An 18,872-nucleotide genomic window follows, 5' to 3' on the forward strand; every position below is an offset into this window, starting at 1 on the left:
ATGGACATTTGGGTTGATTCCAAGTCTTTCCTATTGTGAATAGTGCCGCAATAAATATACGGGTGAATGTGTCTTTATAGCAGCATGATTTATAATCCTTTGGGTATATGCCCAGTAATGCGATGGGTGGGTCAAATGGTATTTCTAGTTGTAGATCCTGGAGGAATCGCCACACTGTTTTCCACAATGGTTGAACTAGTTTACAGTCCCACCAACAGTGTAAAAGTGCTCCTATTTCTCCACATCCTCTCCAGCACCTGTTGTTTCCTGATTTTTTAATGATTGCCATTCTAACTGGTATAAGATTGTGTCTCATTGTGGTTTTGATTTGCATTTCTCTGATGGCGAGTGATGATGAGCATTTTTTCATGTGTCTGTTGGCTGTATGAATGTCTTCTTTTGAGAAATGTCTGTTCATATCCTTTGCCCACTTTTTGATGGGTTTGTTTGCTTTTATCTTGTAAATTTGTTTGAGTTCTTTGTAGGTTCTGGATATTAGCCCTTTGTCAGATGAGTAGATTGCAAAAATTTTCTCCCATTCTGTAGGTTGCCTGTTCACTCTGATGGTAGTTTCTTTTGCTGTGCAGAAGCTCTTTACTTTAATTAGATCCCATTTGTCAATTTGGCTTTTGTTGTCGTTGCTTTTGGTGTTTTAGACATGAAGTCCTTGCCCATGCCTATGTCCTGAATGGTATTATCTAGGTTTTCTTCTAGGGTTTTTATGGTTTTAGGTCTAACATTTAAGTCTCTAATCCATCTTGAATTAATTTACGTATAAGGAGTAAGGAAAGGATCCAGTTTCAGCTTTCTACTTATGGCTAGCCAATTTTCCCAGCACCATTTATTAAATAGGGAATCCTTTCCCCATTTCTTGTTTTTCTCAGGTTTGTCAAATATCAGATGGCTGTAGGTGTGTGGTATTATTTCTGAGGACTCTGTTCTGTTCCATTGGTCTATATCTCTGTTTTCTTACCAGTACCATGCTGTTTTGCTTACTGTAGCCTTGTAGTATAGTTTGAAGTCAGGTAGCATGATGCCTCCAGCTTTGTTCTTTTGGCTTAGGATTGTCTTGGCAATGTGGGCTCTTTTTTGGTTCCATATGAACTTTAAAGCAGTTTTTTTCCAATTCTGTGAAGAAAGTCATTGGTAGCTTAATGGGGATGGCATTGAATCTATTAATTACCCTGGGTAGTTTGGCCATTTTCACAATATTGATTCTTTTTTTTTTTTTTTTTCCCCACAATATTGATTCTTCCTATCCATGAGTATGGTATGTTCTTCCGTTTCTTTGTGTCCTCTTTTATTTCACTGAGCAGTGGTTTGTAGTTCTGCTTGAAGAGGTCCTTTACATCCTTTGTAAGTTGGATTCCTAGGTATTTTATTCTCTTTGAAGCTATTGTGAATGGGAGTTCAGTCATGATTTGGCTCTCTGTTTGTCTGTTACTCTTGTATAAGAATGCTTGTGATTTTTGCACATTGATTTTGTATCCTGAGACTTTACTGAAGTTGCTTATCAGCTTAAGGAGATTTTGGGCTGAGACAATGGGGTTTTCTAAATATACAATCATGTCATCTGCAAAGAGGGACAATTTGACTTCTTCTTTTCCTAACCGAATACCCTTTATTTCTTTCTCTTGCCTGATTGCCCTAGCCAGAACTTCCAACACTATGTTGAATAGGAGTGGTGAGAGAGGGCATCCCTGTCTTGTGCCGGTTTTCAAAGGGAATCCTTCCAGTTTTTGCCCATTCAGTATGATATTGGCTGTGGGTTTGTCATAAATAGCTCTTATTATTTTGAGATACGTTCCATCAATACCGAATTTATTGAGAGTTTTTAGCATGAATGGCTGTTGAATTTTGTCAAAGGCCTTTTCTGCATCTATTGAGATAATCATGTGGTTTTTGTCTTTGGTTCTGTTTTATATGCTGGATTACATTTATTGATATGCATATGTTGAACCAGCCTTGCATCCCAGGGATGAAGCCCACTTGATCATGGTGGATAAGCTTTTTGATATGCTGCTGGATTCGGTTTGCCAGTATTTTATTGAGGATTTTTGCATCAATGTTCATCAGGGATATTGGTCTAAAATTCTCTTTTTTTGTTGTATCTCTGTCAGGCTTTGGTATCAGGATGATGTTGGCCTTGTAAAATTTTAGTTAGGAAGGATTCCCTCTTTTTTTATTGATTGGAATAGTTTCAGAAGGAACGGTACCAGCTCCTCCTTGTACCTTTGGTAGAATTCGACTGTGAATCTGTCTGGTCCTGGACTTTTTTTGGTTGGTAGGCTATTAATTATTGTCTCAATTTCAGAGCCTGCTATTGGTCTATTCAGGGATTCAACTTCTTCCTGGTTTAGTCTTGGGAGAGTGTAAGTGTCTAGGAAATTATCCATTTCTTCTAGGTTTTCTAGTTTATTTGCGTAGAGGTGTTTATAGTATTCTCTGATGGTAGTTTGTATTTCTGTGGGGTCGGTGGTGATATCCCCTTTATCATTTTTTATTGCATCTATTTGATTCTTCTCTCTTTTCTTTAGTAGTCTTGCTAGCAGTCTATCAATTTTGTTGATCTTTTCAAAAAAAAACAGCTCCTGGATTCATTGATTTTTTGGAGGGTTTTTTGTGTCTCTATCTCCTTCAGTTCTGCTCTGATCTTAGTTATTTCTTGTCTTCTGCTAGCTTTTGAATGTATTTGCTCTTGCTTCTCTAGTTCTTTTAATTGTGATGTTAGGGTGTCAATTTTAGAACTTTCCTGCTTTCTCTTGTGGGCATTTAGTGCTATAAATTTCCCTCTACACACTGCTTTAAATGTGTCCCAGAGATTCCGGTATGTTGTATCTTTGTTCTCATTGGTTTCAAAGAACATCTTTATTTCTGCCTTCATTTCGTTATATACCCAGTAGTCATTCAGGAGCAGGTTGTTCAGTTTCCACATAGTTGAGCAGTTTTGATTGAGTTTCTTAGTCCTGAGTTCTAGTTTGATTGCACTGTGGTCTGAGAGACAGTTTGTTATAATTTCTGTTCTTTTACATTTGCTGAGGGGTGCTTTACTTCCAACTATGTGATCAATTTTGGAATAAGTAAGTGCGATGTGGTACTGAGAATAATGTATATTCTGTTGATTTGAGGTGGAGAGTTCTGTAGATGTCTATCAGGTCCGCTTGGTGCAGAGTTGAGTTCAATTCCTGGATATCCTTGTTAACTTTCTGTCTCATTGTTCTGTCTAATGTTGACAGTGGGGTGTTAAAGTCTCCCGTTGTTATTGTATGGGAGTCTAAGTCTCTTTGTAAGTCTCTAAGGACTTGCTTTATGAATCTGGGTGCTCCTGTATTGGGTGCATATATATTTAGGATAGTTAGCTCTTCCTGATTAATTGATCCCTTTACCATTATGTAATGGCCTTCTTTGTCTCTTTTGATCTTTGATGGTTTAAGGTCTGTTTTATCAGAGACTAGGATTGCAACTCCTGCCTTTTTTTTTGTTTTCCATTTGCTTGGTAGATCTTCCTCTATCCCTTTATTTTGAGCCTATGTATGTCTCTGCATGTGAGATGGGTCTCCTGAATACAGCAAACTGATGGGTCTTGACTCTTTATCCAATTTGCCAGTCTGTGTCTTTTAATTGGAATATTTAGTTCATTTACATTTAAGGTTAATATTGTCATGTGTGAACTTGATCCTGTCATCATTGTATTAGCTGGTTATTTTGCTCATGAGTTGATGCAGTTTCTTCCTAGCATCGATGGTCTTTATATTTTGGTATGTTTTTGCAATGGCTGGTAGCGGTTGTTCCTTTCCATGTGTAGTGCTTCCTTCAGGATCTCTTGTAGGGCAGGCCTGGTGGTGACAAAATCTCTAAGCATTTGCTTGTCTGTAAAGGATTTTATTTCTCCTTCACTTATGAAACTTAGTTTGGCTGGATATGAAATTCTGGGTTTAAAATTGTTTTCTTTAAGAATGTTGAATATTGGCCCCCACTCTCTTCTGGCTTGTAGAGTTTCTGCCGAGAGATCTGCTGTTAGTCTGATGGGCTTCCCTTTGTGGGTAACCTGACCTCTCTCTCTGTTTGCCCATAACATTTTTTCCTTCATTTCAACTTTGGTGAATCTGGAAATTATGTGTCTTGGAGTTGCTCTTCTCGAGGAGTATCTTTGTGGCGTTCTCTGTATTTCCTGAATTTGGATGTTGGCCTGCCTTACTAGGTTGGGGAAGTTCTCCTGGATGATATCCTGCAGAGTGTTTTCCAACTTGGTTCCATTTTCCCCGTCACTTTCAGGCACACCAATCAGACATAGATTTGGTCTTTTCACATAATCCCATATTTCTTGGAGGCTATGTTCATTTCTTTTTACTCTTTTTTCTCTACATTTCTCTTCTCACTTCATTTCATTCATTTGATCTTCAATCACTGATAATCTTTCTTCCAGTTGATCAAGTCAGTTACTGAAACTTGTACATTTGTCACATAGTTCTCGTGTCATGATTTTCATCTCTATCAGTTCTTTTAAGGTCTTCTCTGCATTGATTATTCTAGTTATCCATTGATCCATTCTTTTTTCAAGGTTTTTAGTTTCTTTGCGCTGGTTACTTAGTTCCTGCTTTAGCTCTGAGAAGTTTCAACTGAAGCCTTCTTCTCTCAACTCGTCAAAGTCATTCTCCATCCAGCTTTGTTCCGTTGCTGGTGATGAGCTGCGTTCCTTTGGCGGGAGAGATGTGCTCTGATTTTTTGAATTTCCAGCTTTTCTGCCCTGCTTTTCCCCCATCTTTGTGGTTTTATCTGCCTTTGGTCTTTGATGATGGTGACGTACTGATGGGGTTTTGGTGTGGGTGTCCTTTCTGTTTGTTAGTTTTCCTTTCTAACAATCAGGACCCTCAGCTGCAGGTCTGTTGGAGTTTGCTTGAGGTCCCCTCCAGACACTGTTTGCCTGGGTATCAGCAGCGGAGGCTGCAGAAGATGGAATATTGCTGAACAGCAAGTGTTGCTGTCTGATTCTTGCTCTGGAAGCTTCGTCTCAGGGTGTACCCAGCTGTGTGAGGTGTGATGTGTTGGTCTGCACCTAGGGGAGGTCTCCCAGTTAGGCTACTCAGGGGTCAGGAACCTACTTGAGCAGGCAGTCTGTCCGTTCTTAGATCTCAGCCTCCATGCTGGGAGAACCACTGCTGTCTTCAAAGCTGTCAGACAGGGAATTTTACATCTGTAGAGGTTTCTGCTGCTTTTTGTTTAGTTATGCCCTGTCCTCAGAGGTGGAGTCTACAGAGGCAGGCAGGCCTCCTTGAGCTGCGGTGGGCTCCACCCAATTCAAGCTTCCCCGTGGCTTTATCTACTTAAGTCTCAGCAATGGCGGGCACCCCTCCCCCAGTCTCGCTGCCACCTTGCAGTTAGATCTCCGACTGCTGTGCTAGCAATGAGGGAGGCTCCATGGGCGTGGGACCCTCTGGGCCAGGTGTGGGATATAATCTCCTGATGTGCAGTTTGCTAAGATCCTTGGTAAAGCACAGTATTAGGGTGGGAGTTACCCGATTTTCCAGGTGTTGTGTGTCTCAATTTCCCTTGGCCAGGAAAAGGAATTTCCTTCCCCCTTGCGTTTCCCAGGTGAGGTGATGCCTCGCCCTGCTTCAGCTCTCGCTGGTTGGGCTGCACCCGTGGATCAGCATCAACTGTCTGACACACCCCAGTGAGATGAACCTGGTACTTCAGTTGAAAATGCAGAAATCACCTGTCTTCTGTGTCGCTCACACTGGGAGCTGGAGGCTGGAGCTGTTCCTATTCAGCCATCGAGGTCATTTCTTGAGATGAAAAAAAAATTAATAGTGTTGGTGGGTAGTAACACTCTAAACAAAAAGTCTCCAAATACCTCTTACCAGGCTTTTCTGCAATACTGCAGTGTCATTTTATTTCACTCTTTTATTCAATTCCGTGAAAAGGATTACATTTACAAAACCAAGTTGTTGTTTTAAGACAGATATGAGTCTAAAGTATTATCCCTTCAAAGAAGCCCAGGTAGGGGGATCACTTTGTTTATTAATTTTGATCACTCAGCATTATAGGAGGTCTGGTGGTCTAAAGCAGACTCTAGAAGCTGGCTCCTGGAGGTCTGTCTATAGATTCTCCATTGAGATTCAAGAGCCACCCACCCATGGCTTCATTCTTGCTCAGGAGGCTTGAGGAGAGAAGTTCTAAACAGGAAATGCAAGGGCAGAGGTCTTCAGGGCCTGGCAGTCCCTGTAAATAAGTAAAGTAATCTTGGCTGTAAAACCCAAATTCAACTTTATAAAAACAGTGTGTGGGACAAACAGGATGCACTGTGAGCTGGATTTAGCCCCTGGGTGCCAGGATGGAGAGCAGTCCATACTCCTTATTTTTGCTCAAACCCATGGTCCACAGGCTGTGCCTGAATCCAAAACTAAAAATACAGACTATGTTTGATAGAAGCAGAAACATAAATGGAAGCAATCTTTTGGGGCAAAAAACATGATCTAGGTAAAAAAAAAAAAAAAAAAAAAATTCAATATGTAATTTTAATCTGGATAGAGACCCCATAAGTATAAGAATGGTGAAATAAAAGCCTCCTTTCTATGACCTTTAAGAAGAATTTTCTTGAAAAGAAAACTCCTTGGGAGTTTTTATTTGCACTGGTAAAATTTCAGACATCTTATAAAAGCCCTATTGTGCATATATTCCCTCTTGAGTGGTCTGGAGATGTGCTGAGCATGGTTGGAGCCCAGTCATGGTGTGGGTGGAAGAGGGTAACCAGAGGGCTTGAGTCCCCTTTCTAATTCTGACCCTGCCTTCAACTAACTCATAACTTGGGATAGGTCACTTTAGCTCTCTAGACTTCATTTCCCTCATCTGTGTGGTCTAAGGTCTTTTTCAGGCCTATGAGTCTATAATCTCAATGTTAGTAGGCCTCTGGAATTTTATTGGCTATTGAAAACTCGATGGTCCTGAAGATTCTCTGAGTATTCTTCAAGGTCAGGTTAATTTCTTCCCACTCAGCTGGGTGGCAGAGTGAAAAGAGAGTGGAGGACAAACATAAGTGGGATAATGATAGCAGAAGCAGATTTTATCTTAGCCAGAGAGTCCAAATTAAAGTCAAGTTTTTATCCTCAGAGAGTCACTGCTATAAGCTGTGGTCCCAGATTGCTTTTCCACACCTATACATTAGAGAAGCTTAAGAAACCAAATGCTGCATTTAACCTTGGCCTCCTGCATACTATCTTGCGTGCCAGGATGCAGGATAATCTTTTCCTTTTCTTGTTCTATTGCACATTTTAATAAATAACAGAGGGAGAGAGAGATCAGTAGGAATTGGAGAGTGAAAGCTATCTGTATTTGTATGAGGAATGAGGGGCACAGTCACCTCCTCAGAGGTGAAGTTGCTTGAGAGCATAAAATGTATTCTCAACCATGTGCATGGAAAGGTCTAGTTACCACTCAGGCACAGCGGAGTAAAACTGCATCAGAATCCCACCTCTGTTGTGCAGTGGGCATCGCCTTCTGGTCTTCCCATTTGAGATATTTTCCCACTGGCAAACTTAGTACTAAGTTACAAAGTGCATATGTGATGGGAGAAGGTGGTACATTATCACTTTTTAAAATAAAGAGCCCAAAGCCTTGAGAAGGAGCCAGACCTGTAGGACTTTCAATTTCTCTAAAGCGAATGGTCTCTAATCATGGGTCTGCCCTATAGAAAAGACCCAGTGTCCTAGGCCAAACCCCCTCCCCCCAGCAATTAGTCTTAATCAATTTACCACAATATTACTCAAGACTCTGTAGGTTTTTTCATTTATAAAATGGAGGGAGTAAAATTAAATATTTTCTAGAACTCCTTCAGTTCCATTGGAGTTTTATGTTACAAACCCCTAAAACTGTGTAGAGTTGGGTGACTATGAGAGTGTATTCATATAACTCCTTTGTGTGGTCACTGTAAATATAGAACTCAGACATCGCTCACCTATACGGGGCTAAATCACTATGCAGAATTCTCCTAGCCAGGACTGAGACGATAGTGAGGCTTGGAAGCACTCATCTCAGATAGAATTTAAGGGTATTCTCAGAAATTCAGATAATGTTTGAATGAAATATTTTCAAAAATCAAAATGAATGCCAAAAGTCTATGAACAGCAAAATTTCAAATTTTTAAATGCAGGATCAGTAACAGTATTGAGCCATATTGGAGTCTGAGGCAAAAGAAAAAAAATCAGTCATATGAACATTTGGTGATCATGAATTTTTGGCACTCATTCTTATTTTTAAAATATTGTATTAAGATCTTATTCATCTTGATTACTACGTTTCTGGACACTCCTTTAAATCTGGTGCCTGAAATGAGTGCCTCATTCATCTCACCCTCATCCCTCTCAGCTTTGCTACTGGCTGTGTAAATGATTTAGTTAGCAAAAATCTTCCAAAGTCAATGACGTTCTGTTCATTGTAAATTTCGGCCAGGTCTTTGATCTCATTTTCTAGTTGAACATTGCACCAAATTTTGCACAGTAGAAAAACAAATGCATGTTGGATAACAAATTGGGGCAAGGAAGGGGCTAGAAATCCATCTTCCCCATTGCACAGATCTAATAAAGCAATCATTTTTGATTGAACTGAAATGTTATGACAACCAAATAACTCTTTTGGCTGACATTTTTCACTGAACTAATTTATGATTTTATGAAATTAAGTAAGTCTAGTAAAAATAATAGAAGTATCACTATGTAGACAACATTCTCCCAAAGCAATCCAAGGTCTGAGGACCTTTGGAAAACTGGAAGAGTCCTGGCAAGGCTTCCTCTTGGACTAAAGAGCCAAAGAAACTTTATTATGATGGAAAAGAAAATCCATCTAAGCTCAGAGAGTTATCATGAAAATTAAATATAACATACTTATGAGAATGCTTTGTGTGCTATAAATTTGTTAAGCAAATGTTGATTAGCCTAAAGATATAAAAGAACATGAATTTATTTCTGTTTATACTACCTTCCAGAAAATTGAGAGCTTCATTCATGATTCACTCATTCAGTGAGAGGTCGGGTGGGAAATGTGAATCCTTTACCCAACTGTATTAAGTACTGAATAAAATAAACAAAACATATTTACCCATATACTCTGCAAGGGACAATTTTTCCTTTTATGAAAGAAAGAAAATCTCCTTAAGAAAACCCTCAGTTCAACATTACTGACATTTCAAAGAATTTATTACAAGCATTTGAAATCCAGGAGGAACAACAAAGTTTATATTGCTTTGAGAGTGGCAGGGGAAAAATTAGTTTACCAAGAATCTACTTATATACTGCAGTGCTTCTTTGTCATTGTCTAGATTTACCATTCCTGGGTACTGCTCTGTAGATTAGTCAAATCATGTAGAAAGGGTAGTTTAACAAAGCAGGAAGCGTGTTCACACCACTGGCTCTGGAAACTTACATCAAGTAGCGATAGATGATGAGGGTGCCAGACTCAAAGGAGGATGGGAAGATTCTTGCAGCATTTGAGCATGGCAAGTGATCACTTCTCAAAGAAAAGAGAACTGCTCTGATTCTGACAGTGGGGGCGGAGCCATGGTCTGTCTGCAGCAAACTCAGCAAAGAGCCTAGAGCCAAATGCACTGTCCAGTCCCTTCGCTGCTGGATGGTGGTTGATAAACTAATCCCAAAGTCTAGCTCAGAATGCTTCTGAAACACTTTTGCCTTCATGTGCATAGATGCAAGGTCTAGTGGCAATTTGAGATGCCCAAAATGTGTTGGCTGGCACTTTGCTCTGAATGAGCAATGCTTGGCCAGTATTTATGTGAACTTAATACAATATTCTAGTGCTTTCATGATCACAAGTTATTTCTCATTTTTGGGGGGTAAAATTTCCACTGGTTTTTAAATTAACTTTCAAAGCATAGACTTCAAGTGAATATTCTCCAGGTTGTAAAGAAAGCACTTTTATCACGATCTGTAAATATTTATTGAGCACCTGTGCTGTGCATTGTCCTGGAGAAGGTTTGCAGAACAGACAAGATGGTGCCTCAGAGTAAGTGTGGTCTTTAGAAGCAGATGGACCTGGGTTTGAATGCTCGCTCTGCTGGACATTTGAGTCAAGTCAGCACATCCTTCTGAGCCTCAGTTTCCTCACTGGTCAGACAGTTGGTGTGGGGATTAAATGCAGTGACTTAGGTGAGAGCATCTAATTTGGTTCCTGATAGATAGCTGGTGCTCAAAAAATGTTGGTATCCTGCCTACCTTTTTTCCGTCCTTGACTATAGATATTGTAACCTGTTGGGGAATATGAGACAAACACATGCGCTCAAAGTTGAACAAAAAGCAAATAGTCACAGGAATCTAAAACTGTATGTTGACACAATAAAAATGATGCCCTGCAAATGCACAAAAACCCATAGTAGCTGGAATGAGGCTAATGATTGCATGTCAGTTTCATAGCATCATCCTGAGTCAGAGAGGTACGGGGGATTTCTGAGGAAAGGGGTGAGGAGCACACACAGTACAGGGCAAACCTACACTAAAGGTAATCTCAGAGCTGTCCAAGGGGTTTAGAGCAGAAAGAAAGGACCGTAGCCGTGCACTCACGTAATGCTAATATTGCCTAATCGTATAATCTTAAAGACTTCCAACTTAAACCCACAGAACCCCAGTTTCCCCATCAATATTATTACTATTATTATTATTATTGCTTTTATTTGAGACAGGCTCTCACTTTGTCACCAAGGCTGGAATACAGTAGCACAAACACAGCTCCCTGCAGCCTCAACCTCCCAGGCTGAAGCCATCCTCCCGCCTCAGCCTCCCGAGTGTCTGGGACTACAGGCATGTACCACCATGCCTGGCTAATTTTTGTATTTTTTGTAGAGATGGGGTTTTGCCATGTTGCCCAGGCTGGTCTGGAACTCTTGGGCTCAAGCGACCCTTCTACCTCAGCCTCCCAAAGTGCTGGGATTATAGGTGTGAGCCACTGTGCCCAGCCCATCAGTATTATGATTAAGAACCAAGAATTATTTTTTCCTTCGAAATTCCCAAAGTTGTGGTTTTTGGTATTTGGGTAAAGAAGAAGAATCTTGATGATCTCACTTCTGCCACTAACTAGATCTCACTAATTAGTGACCATGGGCAAGTCACCTAATTTCTTTGGGACTCAGTTGTGTCACTTGTTCTATGAAAAGTTTATATGAGATGATCTTTAAGCCTTTCCTATCTCCACATTCTATTTATGAAATAACACAAATAACGTGGTTTCAATTCTATGGAAAGAAAGAACAATATATGTACCACACCATAACATACATCACATATTCAGTACTCAAGAAATACTCTTGATTCTATTTGGCTACTATTTGCCATGTGTTTTGAAATTTACGAAGTACATTTTTAATACTTATTTCATTCATTGGCCTCATGAGTTCACAGTTCTGACTGAAGTAACCACAATCCTTTACCTATGTATCTTTTACTAAGTTCTTTGGTCTCTCTTTTTCTCCTCACCACAACCCAGAACAGGCTAAAATTGCCTTTATTCCAACCCAAAGAATCTGAGTCTCAGAAAGTTCAAGCAAATTTCTCAGCATCACTAACAAAGGCTGAATTGGGATTTTAGATCTAGTCTGTCTGACTTCAAAATGTCTCTATTTATATCTTACCACCTCTGCAATGTTCATTTGGTTGTTAGTGAAATATATATTCTTAATTTCCTTATTGGCTCCCAGCATTTTCCAAGTTAGCATTTCTCAAATTTCCTTCAACAAAACACTGATCCAAAGAAATTTTATTGAAAACAGATTCCATGGTGGGTAGGCAGGTAGATAGATCGATGGGTAGATAGAAGCGCTGCATACTATATGCTGTTCCTATATATTTCGTAAAGATTATTTGAATACTGAAAGCTAAAAGACATCCTGCAGTAGAGCTGTCTAGTTAACACGATTTAACCAAGAAATTCTGAAACCTATGAAACCACTAGAGCCTTTTATTTCACATAATGCTAATTAATATCTCCTGTGAAAAATCCTTCAGGAACCACCGCTCTAAAGCCTCCTTAGTTGTGGGATCAGCACAACTAAAATAACCTCCATTTCCTTGTCCAGGACAGTATGTAGAAATCCACAGACTATGTCCAATAGGCTGGGCCGTGGAGAAAACCACATATAGAAAGGTGAGAAAAGAGGGACGGAAACACTTAAAACTAAAGCAAGAGATGAGAAAGCTGAAACAGTATGGTTCTGATAATTGACAATGAGGAAAATCACTTCATAAAATACCTGACTGGGTTGCTTCTCGTGGCAGCTGAGGTCTTGGAGACCTTCTCTTCTAGATAGTCTTCCCTTCCTCCTTCTTTTTCTTCACGGCCCATTGTTTCTCCTGCTCACATAACTGGAGTCCTGCCTCCCCATGCCAGAGCATGAGAATCATGGCCAGGGTGCCCCTGGACCACGTAGCCTCTGTAGACCCACGGGACCGACAGAACTGGGAGAGTGTATGCCTTCCCCCCTCCTCACCTGCACCCTCCTCATCTTTTGACTGAGGAATTTCCAATGGTCAGGAGATCCCCCAGCCCCTGGCAGCCTCATTCTCCACCCCTGCATTTTAAGAGGGTCTGGATTCCAAACAACAGGTCACATCAGTCTGAAATCTGTATGGTAAGCCGGGACTAAGTCGTCTAGAGCACCAAGCTGTCAAAACTCCATGTCTGTGGGGCATTGTCTTAGTTACAAGGCTCCTATCCTGCTCTTTCTCTATTTCCTGTTTGTAAATATGCACTCTCAGAATCACTGGTGTTTTCTTTCTCTTTCGTTTTCCACTGTTCAGAACTAAATTGGGCATTCTGGCTGAAAACACCTGTCCTGGGGCCCTGTGAGTGCAGAGCCAAGGCAGAGAAAGGCACCATGTTGAGGCATGCAGGACAGGAGCCCCCATGGCCAAGGTTCACGTGCCCCTTGGAGTGGCTGTCTCCTGGATAGGGCAATTCTGTGTCCTTGACCACTCAGTGGGGATGCCTTCGCAGCTGCAGATGAATGCAGCAATGGAGGGGTGCCCTGCATTTGTATGCTGTCAGCTCTGTGCTCAGAACTAGTAGCTGTGTCAGAAGGCCCAGTTGGGCTCCGATCAATGCAACCCTTCCAGCCCATTTTGTCTGAACTGTAGTTCAACAGGGCTCAGCCCAGCACCTCCACTTAGTTTTCTACACCGGGAGATATTTAACTGTCATAAAAAAGAAGTAAAGTTAGAGATTCCATTTTTTTTCTTCTCAGCTGGACTCCATATCCTCTCAGAGACTAGCTGCTCTTTCCAGACCTGAGTTCTCTGTCCTCGTATTTTGATGTTGTGACTGTGGTGTTTAAAGAGAACAAAGCAACATTTAGGGGTTTGGGGAGAAGATTTAAGAGAAATCCTCTCACTTCCCCCAAGGAAAGCTCTCTGGAATCTGGTTGGCTTGGAAACTTTTTTTTTTTTTTTAATTAGATAAAATATAAATAATCTTGAACTCCTGTCTAAAGTTCAAAAAGGAATATTCCTTAGAGCAGTTACCACCTCCAGTAGTCTGCACTCCATGGAAGGAATCTAACCAATCTAAGGCTAAAGCCAAGTGGTCTTTGGGACCAACCTGAGGCAGAAAGTTATGAAAGGCAGAAAGCAAAGATGGGTGTTTTCCAAGCTCCCTGCATGCAATGATCACATTAAAGCCATTTGACGCATCTTCAAGGCACAGCCTACATGTTATATTTATTGCTAGTGAGCCTCTCAAGTGAAAAAGTGAGCATCTTCATACCAGAAAGGAAGACCTACATGTAATCAAATATTTTCAGGGCCACTTGGGCCTTGCCTGGCAGATGACTGTCTCTCCCTCTTCTTGTCTCACCCAAGCCACACCATCTTCAAACAGTTGAGACCATGCCTGCGCTCCTATAGCCATATTTTGTTCAATTCCTTTGTATTCTTTTCCAAGAGAAGATTTTCCAAGTTTACAGCAGTGGTTCCCAATGTTGGCTGTACGCTGGGATCACCTGAGGAGTTTGTTTGCTTGTTTGTTTGTTTGTTTTGTTTGAAGATACCAGTGCCCTGGGTCCCACCCAGAGATTCTAATGGAACCAAAGTGGGCACCAGCATTTTTTAAACTTTCCAGGAGACCCCAGTGTGCAGCCAGCTTTGAGGACAACTATGTATGGTCTTGCAAATAGGCTTCCAATTATTCATTTCTAAAGAACAAATTCCTACCCTTTGTTTATACGAAATGCTGTTTGCCCTAAGTATTGATTGCATGAGTCAGCACTGACTTTACTTTTATGATATAATAAGACTGGGTCTTCATTTCCAAAAAGGATGAGCCAGCATCATTTGTGCCCTACCCCTCCCGAGATTCACAGCCCAACAGGAAAGAAAAACAACCCCCCTGTCTGTGCTTTGTAAGCCACCTGGGCCTCTCCCAGACTCTGGATTTGAATTATTAGTCCGATATCTGCAGAAAAATCTCAAACCTGGTGATTCATATTGATATTTAAAATATAATAGGGAAAGTAAATAAATAATCCTTTTCATAATCTTTAACATCTTCTCAAAACAAGAACAATTGCTACTGACTGAGAGCCCATTAAATGCCCCATTGCTGCTAGATGTTGTCTCATCTAGTTTATAGTAGGGCTTTTCAACTTTTATTTGCATATGAATCCATCTGAATGCTGGTAAATGTAGATTCTGATCCAGAGCCCACCCCAGATGCTGCGTTTCTAACCAGCTCCGGGAATGCTGATGCAGTGGGTCGCTCTCCTCGAATGGTAAAGCACTACTCAATGGACCCCCCCTAGGACCACCAGCTCCATTTCACAGATGAGGACGTTAGGTGTGAGGACCTGTAAGAAGTAAGATTTAAACTCAGATCTATGTGATGTCAAAACCTCACCCACTGTGCTAATCTGCCTCTTGTTAGTCTTTTCTCACAGTGGAGTTTTCCTCTTTCTAAAGTGATGTTATTTAAATTACGTGACTCCTGGAGCCATGGAAGTAGATAGCACTGTTGGAGGAAAGACTGTCATTTGCCCACGTCTCTGATCTTTCTTGTAGCTTACGTCTTTCTCATAGCTCCTGATCTAAATCTTCATTGATTATTGCTCAGCAATCAGAAACTCTAAGGTTGGGGTTGAGGACAAGTCCATTGTTTTTCTTTATTAAATATGCTAGTTTTGTTGAAACCATTTCTACAAAATTGAAACACCAATGAAGAGATTAAAGCGGTCTGGGGCCACTAACTAAATTAGAGCTGAGATAGCTAACAGAATCCCTGTGAGAAGTCAGAGGGTCTTATGCTAATTTGTAGGCCCCAAATCACCTTGCTATAGGACTGTGAAGATCACACATACCTGTCCCCATTGTCTTTCATGCAGCAATCACAGTGCATTCGAGATTGCCTGCCTCAGCGAGGGGAGGCGGCAGCTTCTCCTAACACCATAGCTTCAACACTCTTTTTTGAGAACAAAACACAAGATACATGGAAAAGAGTAGCAAACTGATCCTTAAAATGTAGAGGCCATACACAGAATCAGACTGTGGTTCTTTTTACCTGATTTCAGATCCTGTAGTGGTGGTTCGGAGAAATTCCTTAACCTCTTGAGGGCAGGGGTGCAGGAGGACTGTGTAGAAAATTATATTCATAGTAAGCATACTCCAGTCATATGTTTGTTTTCAGAAATAGTCACTCCTGTTTGAATGGGGAATTTACTTTGTAATAATTGAAAGTGCTGCCATCATTGCAAGATAATAGTTTCTTTTTTTCAATTTACATTTTTATTTTGGATTCAGGGGTACATGTGCAGCTTTGTTACAAAGGTATATCGCAAGATGCTGAGGTTTGGGCTTCTATTGCTTCCATCACCCAGATAATGAACCTAGTACCCAAAAAAAGGAAGTTTTGCAGCCCCTGCCCCTTCCTACCCTCCCTCCTTTTGAAGCCCCTAGAGTCTCATATTCCCATCTTTTATGTCCCTGTGTCCCCAAGATTTAGCTCCTACCTGTAAGTGAGAACATGGAATATAAAAACACATTTTCTTGACAAAATGGAAGAAATGTCTTCAAAAACACCTGCCCTTTCGAAGGTCTTGGCCTGACTTTGCATTTCCTGCAAGGAAGCAGGTAGACCCAGGAACCCAGGCACAGCTGGACGTTTGCCCAATGTCTGCTCGCCCCAGATTAGACGGGAAGGTCCTGCTGGTGGGCTTTGGGAAGAATTCTCATTCATACTGTCATCTTCAAAGAACAGAAACCTACCGGAACTTGTGCAAATATCAGCCTAAGGATGCATACATGAATGCATGGGTTGACCTAAAAGAAAACAAATTGGGAAAATAAGCTCTTATGCCCTGCCAACCCCCACCCAATATGTGTATAGCTGTCTTCTTGCACTAAAGGGTTAGACTATTGTGTACATGTGAACTACAAATCCTCATAGTCACATGCATGTATTTTCAATATTTGTATGTATACATACTTGCATTTGCTTAATATGTACATATGCATGGATTTATTTAAAGTGCTTTTAAAATGTATTTAAAATCATCTAAGGGATTCTGTAAAGGGTCCACTTATGGGGTGATCCATGTAGTTTGGGCAAATCAGTGGAATGGGGGAACATGACATTGTCTGGGGCTTTTCTTCCTTTCCTTTCCTGCCTGGGACATTTTGAGAGAATGACTAAGCAGTGCTGGAGATTATGAATTTGCTTAAGTGTGAATGGCTGATTGCCGAGCGGGAGGCCCGGCCCTCCCCTAAGGTGATGGACTGGGGCTGCAGGTCTTCACACTTGATGCCTGGATTTGACTCGGAAAGTCTGCCAAGTCTTTTACTCGGAAATTTATCTTAATTAGATCTGAAAGACCTGCCACAGCAGAATAGTCACACCGATTAAAATGAAAAACAGGAGAAATTACTGATCAAATTAATCATAATGTCGGGTTACAGCTGTAGGTCTGATGTAATTTGCCACTCCAGTGAGTTACATCGGCCCAGGCCCGGGAAAGGAAGCTGGCTTTACGCTGATCCGTAACACCCGCCCGCTCCAGGCGGCCCGGCAGGAGGTTGATTCCATTCATTTTCCTGGCTTGCTCTGACCTCCCTGCTGCAACTGGAAACAAATCAGGCACCAAACAAATGGGAGGTGGGGGGAACAGGGAGGGTAAACAGGAAATATTTTCTTTTCCGAGAGACTGTACTATTGTACTATTTCAAAATGGTGAGCTTTTTAATCTTGGCCGGCCGGGCTTGGGGCCCTGTGCTTGTTTGGCTTTGTGCTTTTGTTTTTTCCATTTAACCTCCTTTTAGTTTTACGTGTGGTGACCTGACATTGATTAGATGCAGAGCGGGAATCAAAAGGTCAGAGGACAAAACCTTTAGCTCTGAGCAATGGGAAAAAAACCTTTAGAAAAATCTCCTTGCCAACATGGCTCTTCAACTAGGACATGGATTGAAATAATCTAAAGTGTCACAAGAGAGGAAGAAGAAACCTAGGCTGTGAGATTTGCTTGTTCCGACATAGGCATGGTCCTGGTATTCTAATGTTTAGATAAACACCACTTTATACCACACCATGTGTTCAGGGTTGATGTGGACGGAGTATAGCATTTTTTAAAGAAAACACATCAGAGTCTAGATCCTTTTCGTTGTATATCCTTGAATCTGACTGTAGTTAACTCTTAGCTCCCCATTAGAGATTCAAAGAAGGAGACCCTAAAACACACCCCAATCTAGCCATTTCATTAGGAATGCTCAGAAGTTAGAATTTAGGAGGAATGTATGACTTCTTGCTAACCATTTCTGCTTTATCGGGAAACTAAATAAAGAGAGTTCAGCCTTTCCTGAAGGAAATTATCTTAAAACAGAAATTATTGGAAAGGAGCAGGGAGAGGAGGTCTCCTTCCCAATCAATAGTTAGTTGCCTCAGAGCTCTCTTCTTGACCATATGATAGGTTGCCCAAATTCCATTTATTCATCACTGGACCAGATGTTTATGCTCTCTGCCCCCAGTCTGAAAAGGCTCTCCCGCCCACCAGGAATGAATCTGGCACATTTTTAAAATGAGGATCCCTTGAACCAAGGAATAAGAAGACAGGCACTCATGGAAAACAGGCTGGCCCTGGCACTCGAGAGGCTGTGCCTTGGATCTTTCTAGGGATCCTTGTGAAGGATTAGGTGGGACCATGTGCCCGGATTGGGGAAGGGCATTGTGTTTTTCATGACATCGTGAGTGATTGCTAAATTGGTTTAGTAGTTTGTAATTAGCATTTTTAAAAGAAAATAATAAAAAGGAGTAGAAAATGACAGGGCACAGAAAGGCTACACATTTTTTAAAAGACACTTTAAGTGATATACAAATAGACATATATATAGTTACATGTTGAGAGATAGATATAATTGTACATATATTTTTGTATGTATATATATGTGGGCTTGAGATGTAAAATGTGTTTCTTCTTATGAGACAAGGTCAGAAGAATTTGAAAAACCCTAGCCTGAAAGACCGAGCTTTTCAGGTAGACAGAGATGGGATTTCTTAGGTGTATAACAGGCCAGGAAGCAGGTATATCAGTATCCCAACATATTGCATGTGATGATGAGCTCCTAAACACCAAAACACCCTTCCCAGCAGTCGAAACGATCGAAAAAGAAATGCCCAGCACTCTGCCCCCCAGCCTTCACCCACACACACACATCTTGCAGGGAACTTCAAGACTCAACATTATACCACTGCCTATGTGGTTGAAAACACACAGCAGATTAATGGTTTAACAAGTCTATTAAAATGAGAGACTAAGTAATATATTAAAAGCTGACAAGTAGTCCCACCAAAAATGAGTAGATAATTCTAAAGAGAAAGTGAAGGGGAAAGAAACAGTGGGAAGT

At 41.0% G+C, this 18,872-nt stretch overlaps 1 protein-coding gene and 1 long non-coding RNA gene across 3 annotated transcripts in view; one reads left to right on the forward strand and one right to left on the reverse strand.

Annotated features, from left to right (window-relative positions):
- POU6F2 (POU class 6 homeobox 2) overlaps window positions 1-18,872 on the forward strand; it is a 148,691-nt gene that overhangs the window by 17,490 nt on the left and 112,329 nt on the right. The window lies entirely within an intron of this gene.
- Window positions 14,533-16,299, reverse strand: LOC116274682. The gene is made up of 3 exons (XR_004183461.1): window positions 16,245-16,299; window positions 15,341-15,610; window positions 14,533-14,833 (listed from the first exon to the last, which is right to left on the reverse strand). It is a non-coding gene; the product is annotated as an uncharacterized LOC116274682 (long non-coding RNA).

Source organism: Papio anubis, chromosome 4 (genome assembly GCF_008728515.1).
Source record: "Papio anubis isolate 15944 chromosome 4, Panubis1.0, whole genome shotgun sequence".
NCBI lineage: Eukaryota > Metazoa > Chordata > Mammalia > Primates > Cercopithecidae > Papio > Papio anubis.